The sequence below is a fragment of the Symphalangus syndactylus genome, chromosome 6 (genome assembly GCF_028878055.3).
Source record: "Symphalangus syndactylus isolate Jambi chromosome 6, NHGRI_mSymSyn1-v2.1_pri, whole genome shotgun sequence".
In the NCBI taxonomy this organism is placed as follows: domain Eukaryota; kingdom Metazoa; phylum Chordata; class Mammalia; order Primates; family Hylobatidae; genus Symphalangus; species Symphalangus syndactylus.
The window spans coordinates 103,644,479-103,656,371 of record NC_072428.2 but is presented as its reverse complement, the minus strand read 5'-3'; positions in this window follow the sequence as shown (position 1 = coordinate 103,656,371).

The following is an 11,893-nucleotide window of genomic DNA, read 5'->3' as shown; positions in this document are numbered from 1 at the left end:
TTACAGGGTGCTCTTTTAGTTTGCCGTCTACAAGAAGCTTGCGTTAACCAGCTCAATTAGACCCTCTACCTTGTCGCAAGGACAAAGGCTTTCTGTATCTCGGGGTTTCTTGCTTTGGTGTGCCAGAAGAATCGGATTGCATGCGGGCTTTGAGAATGAGTGCAAGGTTTTATTGAGTGGAAGTAGCTCTCAACAGAGGAGGGATCCAGAAGGGAACTGGTTTTCCCCAGGAGTCGGGCAGCTAGGTGGTCAGGGATCTCCTCCAGCTGCCCCAGCCAAACTCCGAGTCGTTCTGCTGGTCAGTGGCCTATGGGGAGCTGGTACCTGTCGGTGTGATCCTCTCGATGTCCAGCCGCCTGTGTGTTCCTCTGCTGACGTGTTCCCCTCCACGTCCAGCTGCCTCTGTCTCTGCCTTGCTAGGGTCTCGGGTTTTCATAGACCAGTATGGGAGCGTGGTGAGGGTGGTCTTGGAAAATGCAACATTTGAGTGCGGAGGCAGAAGTGCCTGTCCTCACCTGAGTCTGTGGGGTAGAGCCCTAGCCAGGGAGCACGACCTCCCCTTCCCAGCACTTCTCTTCCTCACTTCTGTATCATTTCAAGGGACCACGCCCTTCCCTTCCCAGTACTCCTCTATCATTTTCATGGCTTGATACCTAATTTCTTTTTAGTGCTGAATAATATTCTATTATCTGGATATATCACATTTAATTTATCCATCCACCTACTGAAAGACATCTTGGTTGCTTCCAAGTTTTAGCAATTATCAATAAAGTTACCCTAAGCATCTGTGTTCAAGTCTCTTTGTAGATAAACGTTTTCAATGCATTTGGGTAAATACCAAGGAGCAGGATTGCTGGATTGCATATAAGTGCATGCTTAGTTTTATAACAAACCACCAAACTATCTCCCGAAGTGGCTGTACTACTTTACATTCCCACCAGCAGTGAATGAGGGTTCCTGTTGCTCCGCATCCTCATCAGCATTTGGGTAAGTGTTCTGAATTTTGGCCGTTCTAATAGGTGTGCAGTGATATCTCATTGTTGATTTAATTTGCATTTCCTTGATGATGTATGATTGAAACATCTTTTCATATGCTTATTTGCCATGTGTATATCTTCTTTAGTGAGGTGTTTGTTAAGGTCTTTGCTCTACTTTTAAATGGGTTATTTTTTTTATTGTTGCATTTTGAGATTTCTTTGTAGATTTTTGATAACAGTTCTTTATCCAATGTTTGTTTTGCAAATATTTTCTTTCAGTCTGTGGTTTGTCTTCTCTTCTTGACATTGTCTTTCACAGAGCAGAGGCTTTTAATGTTAACAAAGTCCAGCTTATTAATTATTTCTTTCATGAATCATGACTTTGGTGTTGTATCTGAAAAGTCATTGCCATTACCAAGGTTATGTAGGTTTTTTTCCTATATTATCTTCTAGAAGTTTTGTGTTTTACATTTAGGTCTATGACCTACTTTTAGTTAATTTTTGTGACGGGCATAGGGTCTATGTTTAAATTTATTTTCTTGCATGTGAATGTCCGGTTGTTCCAGCATCATTTAAAAAGATGTCTTTGCTCCATCATGTTGCTTTTGTACCTTTGTCAAACATCAATTGACTGTATTTATGTGGGCCTATTTCTGGGCTCTTTATTCTATTCTATTGATCTATTTGTCTTTCCTTTCACTAATACCAAATGTGGTACTAGGAGCTTTATGTAAGTCTTGAAGTCAGCTAATGCCGGTCAGAACTCCAGCTTTGTTCTTCAATATTATGTTGACTATTCTTCATCTTTTGCCTCTCCATATAAACTTTAGAATCCTTTGTTAAAGTTCTGAAAATAACTTGCTGGTGACATGCTTTATTTTAAAAGTATTTCTAAGCTAAACTTCAAGCCTCTGTGACTCTCACATTTTTACTATATAAATTCCTTCCTTAAAGGGTTGTTTTTGGGGGGCTGATAGCAGCCAATGCTTTACAAACAAGTGGCAGACCATTGACTTGACTGGGAATGGTTTTGCTTCCTGTCCAAATAATTTAAAGCCTGTTAAAGGTGTTGTCCAGGGCAAGAGTAGGCATGGTGATTTTTCTCCATCCACTCCTACTCTGTGAATTCTCTGAGAACCAGACTGTTTCTGTGCAGACATAAATGGTAGAGAAAGTATGTTTCAGACTGTCAAACTACTGAAAATATAGTTGTGATAATCAAGAGAATCACTTAAAAGGGTGAAATGGAGGTCAGGGTTTGTGTGAAAAAATGTTAGAAATAAGTGTTAATACTGAGGGAAAGCAGTCAAAGAGGGGAGTTTTTTTCTCCTTGTCACAAAGCAAGGCAATGCCACTGTGTCCTGCTGCCCTAGGCAGAGAGTCTGTGTAGCCACAGGATTCTATTATCTGTTAAGTTAGAAAGTACGTCACTCTTGGACAGTTTTAGTAATTTAACACGTTATAGCAAAGCCCATATAAAACACTTCCAAAATCTTTATTTTTTTCATGGCTAGTCAAATCTATAAACCTATGTTTGTATCTCACATAAAACATTTTCTTTCTCAAATATTTCCTGTCTTCATTCTTCAGAAATTATAGTGAGGGAGTTTGATGAGACATTATTTTGCCTGTACCAAGGAATTAATTTTATGCATGAAGTGGCTTGCAATATCCCAGCAGGGCAGGTCATCACTAATAGTGAAGCTCTGAGTCCTGGAGCAGTAGAGAAGGACAAGGGACTCACTGAAGCTTTCTGGCTTGGGATTGTTGCTTTTTAAATAGAGACTGAGAGTGAAGATGCTGAGCCCACTAGTGTCATTCCTCCTTAAGCTTTCCACTTGTTGGTGGAATGTTCAATAGGGAACTGAGTAGGCATGAGAGGGAGCCTGGGTTACCATACCTGTGCATTTTATACCTATGTGGTAAAAATGTCTTTGTTGTCTCCTTGGAAATAAATAAAATTGACAGAGACAGATGGAAATTTCACCTTCTTTCTCTGAGGAGGCAAATTAATAAGATTAAAATGAGCATTGCGCTTACATTGACTGACTTGCTAATAGTCTTGCCTTGATGAAATTATAAGTATACTTAAAATATAGATAAATACCTATACAGATTAAATGTTAAACGGAAAAAATACCTGGGTGGGTAAAAGTGGGAAGGGAAATAATCCTCACTAGATTTTTGAGAAAGAGTGAGATTTCCATTTGAGAAAACAAATATAGCTTAATTTAATAAAGCTATATCTGTGTAAATTAACATTTACTAAAATAGAAATACAGAACAAAAAGCCCTAATAACATGACAAGAATTAAATTGATCACTTGGTAGGAACTAACATAAAGTGTTTTTAAAAGAAATGCTGCCTTTGTTAAAGCAAATATAATTTACTGATAAAGAAAATAAAGCCCGACTTATTACTACGAAAGTAAAGATAACATTTTAATAAATTAACAATGAAGTAGTTAATAGGGGAAATGGATTCTAGCTTCTTAAAGGGGTGCCTTAAAGGGTAGCATATAAAAATTCAATTTTATTTCAAGTGTCAGAAATTTGCTGGTATATATAAATGAAATATGTAAAGCCTTCTTCATTTGCACAAATGAGTGCTACATAATTTCTTAAAATGTACTAAAGTGTAAAATATGAGCTTTAAAACATCAAAGTTAGGAGAATTGATTGGCTTTAGAACTTTGAGATTTCTTCATTTTCTATGCTAACCCAGATACATGCATCTAGATCCTTAATCCCATTGACATCTGGATTTTTTAGTCATTTACAATTGAAATTCATTTATTAATTACCTAAACCTAGAATATTTCGCTTAACATAAGTATATTCTAATACTCCTAATGTTGCCTGAGGAAACACAATAGAACTTTAGATTAAAAATGAAACAAAACAAAGACAAAACAAAACTGAAGTGCGAGCCTATCTTCTGCAAATACACTTAGGAACATGTTTCCAATTCAGCTTAATTTTCTCCCATTAAGAAACATTAAACTGCCTTCATGAATTCCTTTAAAAAAAAGGATATATGTATATAGTTGGATTTTACCTTTGATGTGTACATAAAAGAAGTTATTTCACTTAAAATGATGACCATAAATCTATTTTTAACATATAAGCATGTCACAATAAGATTTTTCTTTATTATCTATTTAGTACGCAATAGAACTGTCTAATACATTTGGGTTTATATATTTGTTTTTCTACTTATGAAGACTAAACGTATCAATGTCAGTGATTAAATGAGCTTGCTGCAGAAAAACAATTTGTAGGTACATCAGATAAGTAAAATACTGCTTACCAAAGTAGTGTGATTGTGAATATAATTCTTTCTAATAAGCTACTGGAAGGATTTTCTTCCCCTTTTAAGGCTTTAATTTATTATTATTTCACAGCAGGGGTGGAGATGTTCCCAATCCATTTTCCTTCTTCTTTTTCACAATCTCCCAAATGAAATCTTCATGAAACAGAACTCAATGCTTCTATTTCCCCATAATAGTTTTCTAGAAGGAAGTGAATTTATCTTAAGTATATGGTAAAAATGAAGGTTCTATCTGCCCACAAATATACTAGTCAAGCCATTTATTTGACACTGCCTGCTCTCATTGTACATTCCAGGTCACTGAAAACAGGACAGAAGGCTCTGAGCTATGTGCTCTGCTAAGTGGAACTATTTTGTTTACATGCACCAACACCCCATTTGCAGAGAACCACAACGTAATCAGTGCAAGATACACAAAGGCAGATTTATTTTGCAGCCTGGCTTAAAAACAATAATGCCAAGACCTCTCAATTTCAAAAGTTTAATTTGTTTGATAAAATGCTAAGAACTGTATTGCTCAATGGTCTTTATCATGTTTAGTAACCATGATGGATAGAATTCAGATGATGTCTTCCCTTTATTTAATAGAAGTGTTATATATATATATATATCTATTATTAATTTATATAGTAATGGTACACTATTCAATAATGATGAGCTACTTGTAATGATCTCATGAAGATTATGTTCTTGAAAAAAAGATTAAAATATGGTTTTCTTTTAAAAAGCATTATTAGAATATAGGGGTTTAAAGAAGAAACGTCATCTGGTTGAACTATCTCATGCAAATGAGAAAATGCCATTCCAAAAGAGAAATGAATTCATTCAAGTGCATGCAGGTACTTGTGTCAAAAGCTGTCTAATTCTGCAACCAGTGTTATTTCTATCATACTCCATTGCCTGCCTTGTACAAGTTTGTTGGCAGACAATGAAATGCAGTGTTCACTTTCCTGGAGCTCCAATCTCCATCATGAAATCATATTTTTATGCAATCTGATATTTTGAAAAAACATGAATTAATAAATAGGTCAGCTTAAGTTAAATGTGCAGTTTTCTATGTGGTACACTTTGAAAATCACTGAAGGAATTCACAGCCCCAAAATTTATTCTTTATGTCTGTTGTGGCATATGAATATATCATCATTACTGTTACTTTGGCGATTAAGCTTGTGTCCTTTAAATTGTGTTTGAAGTCATCTGTGCCCTACTATACTGAGGGATAGACTTTAGTCCAAACTTTTTGATACATAACCATTCCCAACTGGCTAGTTTTGCAATGATCTAAAATTCAAAGGCTTGGGACTGAAACATTTTTCTTTAGAGTTATGATTCCTTATTACACATGTTTTTGGTGAAATATTTTTAAGATGACTCCAAATTTAAGGTCTCATCTCTAAGCCTATCTTACTCTTCCACATCCTGGTTTCCATTAATACTTCCCCAAGAGGCCAAACTGTAACATGGATGCTGTCACATGGATAAGGTAAAGGCGAGGTTGTCATCTTTTGTTCCAAAGGTATTAAGGCAGCAAAAAAGGAAAAAAAGATACAAGGAGTAATATACACAGCTTATATGAAGAAAGAGGGCAGGTGTTTGGTTTGCCTGCACTCCTCTTTGCTTGTGTTGAGGGCACAGAAGGCCTCTGATCTTTCTAAAGGAATAGTTGAAAGCAGCTGCAGTGTGAACCAGCAGGCTTACCATGGGACTTGCTAAGTCAAGGGCAGGATGGAGGACTTGGCAGAGACACTGTGGGTGCATTGTAATGATGAGAGCCAACTCAGAACAAGGAAGGCCAGATCAGATATGTACACTGATCCACAAGTTCAGTACAAGTACAAGCAGTTTAATCAGAGCACAGGCAGATGAGGAATATCCTCACTGTCCAGAAAAACCAGAGGATCCCATAGAGATTGTCTTCACCCACTGTCGCAGCCCCCTACTGCTTCCAGATGAATGAGTACAAAGAAATAGAAGCTTGTGGAAGCTTCTACAATTATATGAATAAAGTACAGTGAAAAACTAAGGGGACCACTTAAATGATTATTTGGACTTAATTGTAAACTAAGTTGGACTACATGTATTTTGTTTTCATTTTCTTTCTCCAGATCATTTATAGGAGTGGGGTGTGAGTAATTTTGCAACCCTGCCATATATACACACAGTCAGATTGACTGTAGATTCTATCCCCATTATTTAATAAAGGGAAGCAGTTATTACAGTAATTTGTACCTTGTGGCCACTCAGTGCAACCCTGGACTGACTGTATTCCTAAGAAAAGGTAAGGAATGGAGGTAAAATATATTTAATTAAATCTACCTATTTAAATGGCTCTTGTTTACATAAACTTTAAAATAGGCATTTGGGGGCGTACTCTAAATAGAATCCCTATGGATCGGGGGTTCCCAAACTTTTAGTTCACGGCACCCTTAGAATTTCTGTCATTTTTTAAAACAAATGCTGAAAACCAAACAAAATGACATTTAAATAAATAATTTAATCTTCTTTCATTAAGTAATTGGAACCAACAGCCTATTATATTTTATGCCCTAATAAAATCATTGTTATTTTGAAAAGAGTAAACAGAAATTTAAAAAAAACCATTTTTATTTTATAATTAAATAACTACAGTTACTTACTAATAGGAGGTGTATAGCTATTGAGTACTGCATAATTTTTCAAACCATGCAGTCATATTGGGCATGGCCATCTCCCATCTTTTCCCAATCCATATTGATTTTTGCAGAGTACTTGCTTTTTATCACAGCAACAACTGATGAAAGCTCAACTTTTCAAGGATATGATGATGTCAATTTTGTAGTTTAGTGCATTCGAATGTAGAAATGGTGAAATACCTCAAGCTAGTATTTCATATGATGTCCAACAGATATTGGGTATTACACTGTTTCCCTTAAAAAGTTAATATGTCCTGCAGTGTCCTGTCCCTGTGAGTTTACTGTGGTGGGTTTAGGACACTTACGTGCACTTAAAACCAGAAGGTACAGAAGCTATATTCTTTTAGCCCAGTGATATAAATTGGGTAGGAACTATGGGGTTAATATTCCTTGCAATATCTCTAGAACAACGTTTGGCACTTAGTGAGTACCCATTACACTTTATCTATTCTAATTACTATTATTAAGACTGTCCCTGTTGGAAACAAACATATTCTAGTGACCAAGTACAGTTTTAATTTTGCTTCATCACATTTATTGAAAGGTGTTCCTCATTGCTCCCTATTCAATGGTCCCATAATACTTGCTTACATCTCTACTGCAGTGGTTATGTATAACTGCAATTTGCCTATGTCTGACTCTACCTGCAAGCAGCTCAAGGGCAAAGAACACTCAGTCATTTGACACCATGAAATCATTTGACATCACAAAGTCAAATGACATTACAAACATCACACTTTGCATAACATAAAAATATGTTTAATTAGCATGTATTGAATGAATGATCAAATACAGAGTATTAATCTTCAGTGGTATTGAGCACTGAGTCCTAAAGAACATATTTAATTATCAACAACTACTTGAAGTTGTAGAGGATCTTTTCTTGAAGATTTTTTAAATCTTTGTATTACTAGATCTGATTTATTGAGACTAGTCCATTGAAACAGGCTTATACCCAGAGAAATGATTTGAGCTTCTATATTTGTAGCATTTGATTTTTTCCAGGCCTCTCCAGAAATCAATATGGTTGTCAGGGTGATCTTTATGTGGTCATGTCAAGCATTAGATCCTTACAAATCTGAGTATTAAGAATTTAATAAAATATAAACCAAGCTTCAGAGAATGTGAAAACTTGACTCAATTTCTTTCTGAGGTAAAATGTATACTTACTAGATGACCTGACTCAAAATAGTTGTTCAATGAAGATCAAGGAATTTAACTCAGGATTTTAATTCCAAGCATGATTTAAATTTGTAAGGCTTCCCCAGGCACTTTTAAGCAAAATGTCTTTACCACTCAACTAAACTGAGTTTAACATAGTTGAGAATAAATATTTTCTGGCTTATTATTTAATAATAAAAATCTGAGGCATTTAAAGAATATGAGGTTGTTCAATTTATTTAATCCTGAGTTGCAGAAAATCTGTATGTAAAGTAAACTAAAATGAAGTTATTGGATTTTTCTGGTAAACAAATCTTTCACAACATTTCTAGGAAGTTTTTAGATTTATCTTTGCATGTAAGTGGTGATACAGCAAAACGCCCAACTAAACCAATTTGAATTTTCAAGTGAAATGATTGTCTCATCCCCTATTCCTGAGTTTGTTGTTGTCATCAATGTTACCAATAAATTAATAACTCAATGAAGGAACATGAAGCAGAGACTTGTAGAAATGAGAGTTTGCTTCCTCACTCCCTAATTTTCTGTATATATTAAAAAATTTTATGTTGATAAAAATATAAAGAAAATCAAGAAACAAAATTAATGGGAGTTAGAAAATAAACCTTCCCCACTAGAACAAAAGGTCAAGCTATAGATTAGAATTTAATAGTATGTCCTCTGTTTATATCCCTAATAAGATCAGAAAGGCTCACTATTTGTAGAATTCTCATTTTTCATGGAAAGATAATGTTAATCACAAACCTTCGTGTATGAGTTGTTTTAGTGTTTGCTTTAACTCTCAAGTAAGGATTCTCATTATATCATAGAAAATGAATAAAACATTAAATTTAAAACAATGCCTAGTATAGACCAAGTATTACAGTGAAATAGTCCTATGGAGTATGTGTTCATTCTGATTTAATATTATACCATTATGAAAACAGCAATTTTCTAAACATATTTTAAAAATCAACTGATTTTTTTAGTCAAATGCTTTGTAATAGATTGTTCTAGTTGCCATTTGTTTCATTATTTTAAAAATATTTTAGCTGTTACAATATGGGCATTTTTAAGAACTTGTAAATGAATATATCAATATTAGTAGAATTGTATGATTCAAAATTTAAATCAGTAAATATATGGTTAAAATTGATTATTAGAATAGGATGAGTGTCTTTATGCTGTCTAGAAAATCCATTATATTATTTATAACTACCGTGATACATCAATATGACAAATCTAATTATTTATGAATATTACAGCAGATAATGCTGTTAGTAACCCAAAATGTTACTTTGTTGATTGCCTTGCATTAAAAAAGGCTTAAAATTTTATATAAATAAAATTGAAAATGTGATTAACCCTCTACAAACTCTCTGTTGATGGTTATATATTTAGTGATTGTTCATTAATCCTAAATCATTAGATTATGAAGTGACTGGACAGTAAAAATACTCAAGGTGAAAGAATAATTCCTTCTCTTGTCCTTGGAGATGCTTCCACTATAACTGCCTGGAAAAGGCTGGCAATAGGACTGGGCTAGATAATTTCTGGAAAAATTGTGAAAACCACGAGCCCCTTGACTTCTATTTACTACAGAAAGTGCTTAAAACATCACAATCATCCAACTTGTATAGGTCATCTTGGAAAGTCACAGAACTCATCTTTTGACCCAAGGACACCTGGGATCTGATAGTCATTTCAGGCTGCCTCCAAAACTGAGGGACCTGTCAATGACAGTTATTCATTTCCAGGACAGAATGGAAAAAAAATTTCTATCTTTAACATGAAGAATGGGCATGTACTTTAATTCCCATAGTATGTGGTTACTATATTCCCAACATAGTGAGAGTAGTATGAGTAATTTTGATAGTTAAACATGATGCTAAATCTTCTCTGCATATACTTTTAGAAAAATGGTACATCATATTTATGATAAGATTTCTGGTCTGCAGCCATAGTTCCATTTATACTTCAGAAGAAAACCATGTCTGAAGCTGGATAGCCATTTAGCTGGATTTCTTTCTCTTTGCTTTTTTTAAGACACACATCCTAGTGAATTGCAAATGTTTCCTACATGTGCATAAAAATCTCTGTACTACAAAGGATAAATTTTTACCAAAGGGAAGAAAAATGAATACCACTGTCAGTTAGTGTACTTGCTTTTGTTTTTTAAGAGAATTACTAAAGTAAAGTGATACTATAAACATTGAGGTCACTGCTATTTACTTTTTATTAGAAAAGCCCATTCTTTCAATGAAAAATATTTTTAAATTCCTTAAAATACCTGAAAAATGAGAATAATCTAAAATTAGAGACAGCTTTGTGGAGCAGATGACATGAGACATTTCTTGGAAGATGGGTAGAATTTTGACAGGTGGAGATACAGAGGAAGGATATTCTGGGCTAAGAAACTGACATAAGGAAATAAAGAGTATGTTCAGAAAATGACAAGTATACTGGTATAAAGGAATATAGAGCATTTTGGGTAGATGAAAAAAAGAAAAATATGTGAGATTTTAAAAGTATATTGAGACCTGACTCTAGAATGTTTTGAATTCCAAGGTAAGGTATTTGGGCTTTGTTCAACAGATAATAAGGGGAGAGGTTTTCTAATATTTAAATATACTTTAAATAAGTTCCAATAAGTGTCCAAGGAAAGGTTTACAATTTAAAGAATGGATATACATCAGATTAAGTGACTTATCTAAAAAAGAATACAAATAAAGTACCCCCAATATTTTTTCAAACATTCTACACAATTTTCATATAAATATTTTTGATACAGGAGCATCTGTAACAATTTGGAACATATGCTTACTATAGATAGTGTTTGATCAGATATTTCAAGAAGAAACATATAATTACTATGTGTTATATAGTGTCAATATGCACTGAAAATAGCTAGAGTTAGCATCATCCCTAACAAACTTTTTAATTGAATTTAAGCCTCCTTCCCCTCACTAAGCAAACTCAAAACAATATTGAAATGCTCTTTAATTATTTAAATTTGTTACAGATTTACTTAAATCTCAATAGTTGATTACCTTTCTTGAGGAAAAAAAAACCTTTAAAATAGCTTTTAGTGCTCTTATCATAAGCTAAAAAAGAATGTATGGAATTAGAAAAAGTATTTTTAAAATATAAAATCTATCCTAAAAATATAGTATTTGTGCCTAGAAAAATCAGAAGATTATAAAAGAGAAAACAAAAGCCAACCATTCTCCTATCACATAGAGACAATCATTGGAAACACTGGTGTATTCCTTCAAGTGTATTTTTTCAGTGTATGAAAACATGCAATGTTTTACAAAATTGGAATAGCATCATTTTTCAAACTGATTTTTTAAATGTAACAATATCTCAAATATTTTATCACTACATATTTGCAAAACTAATTTTAATAGTTGAAGCAGTTCCATTTTATGGGTATAATTGTTCCTTATTTTAATAGATATGATAATTCTGATTTTTTTCTCTAATATAAAATCTCTTATTTCATACAATACATTCATAAATTCTCTAAAATTTCATCAAATGGTATAAACATGTTGAAAATATATTATTTTATGTTACAAAGAAAATGTATTTATTATAAAGACAAATATAAAGTAGAAAATAAAATATTTGATGATGACTTTCAAAATTAAAAACTTAACATTTGGCACATTTTCTTTAGGCCCCTTTTTCATACACATGTTGTACATACAGTTTGTATACTGCTTTCCTGATTTCACATCATATTAGAATGA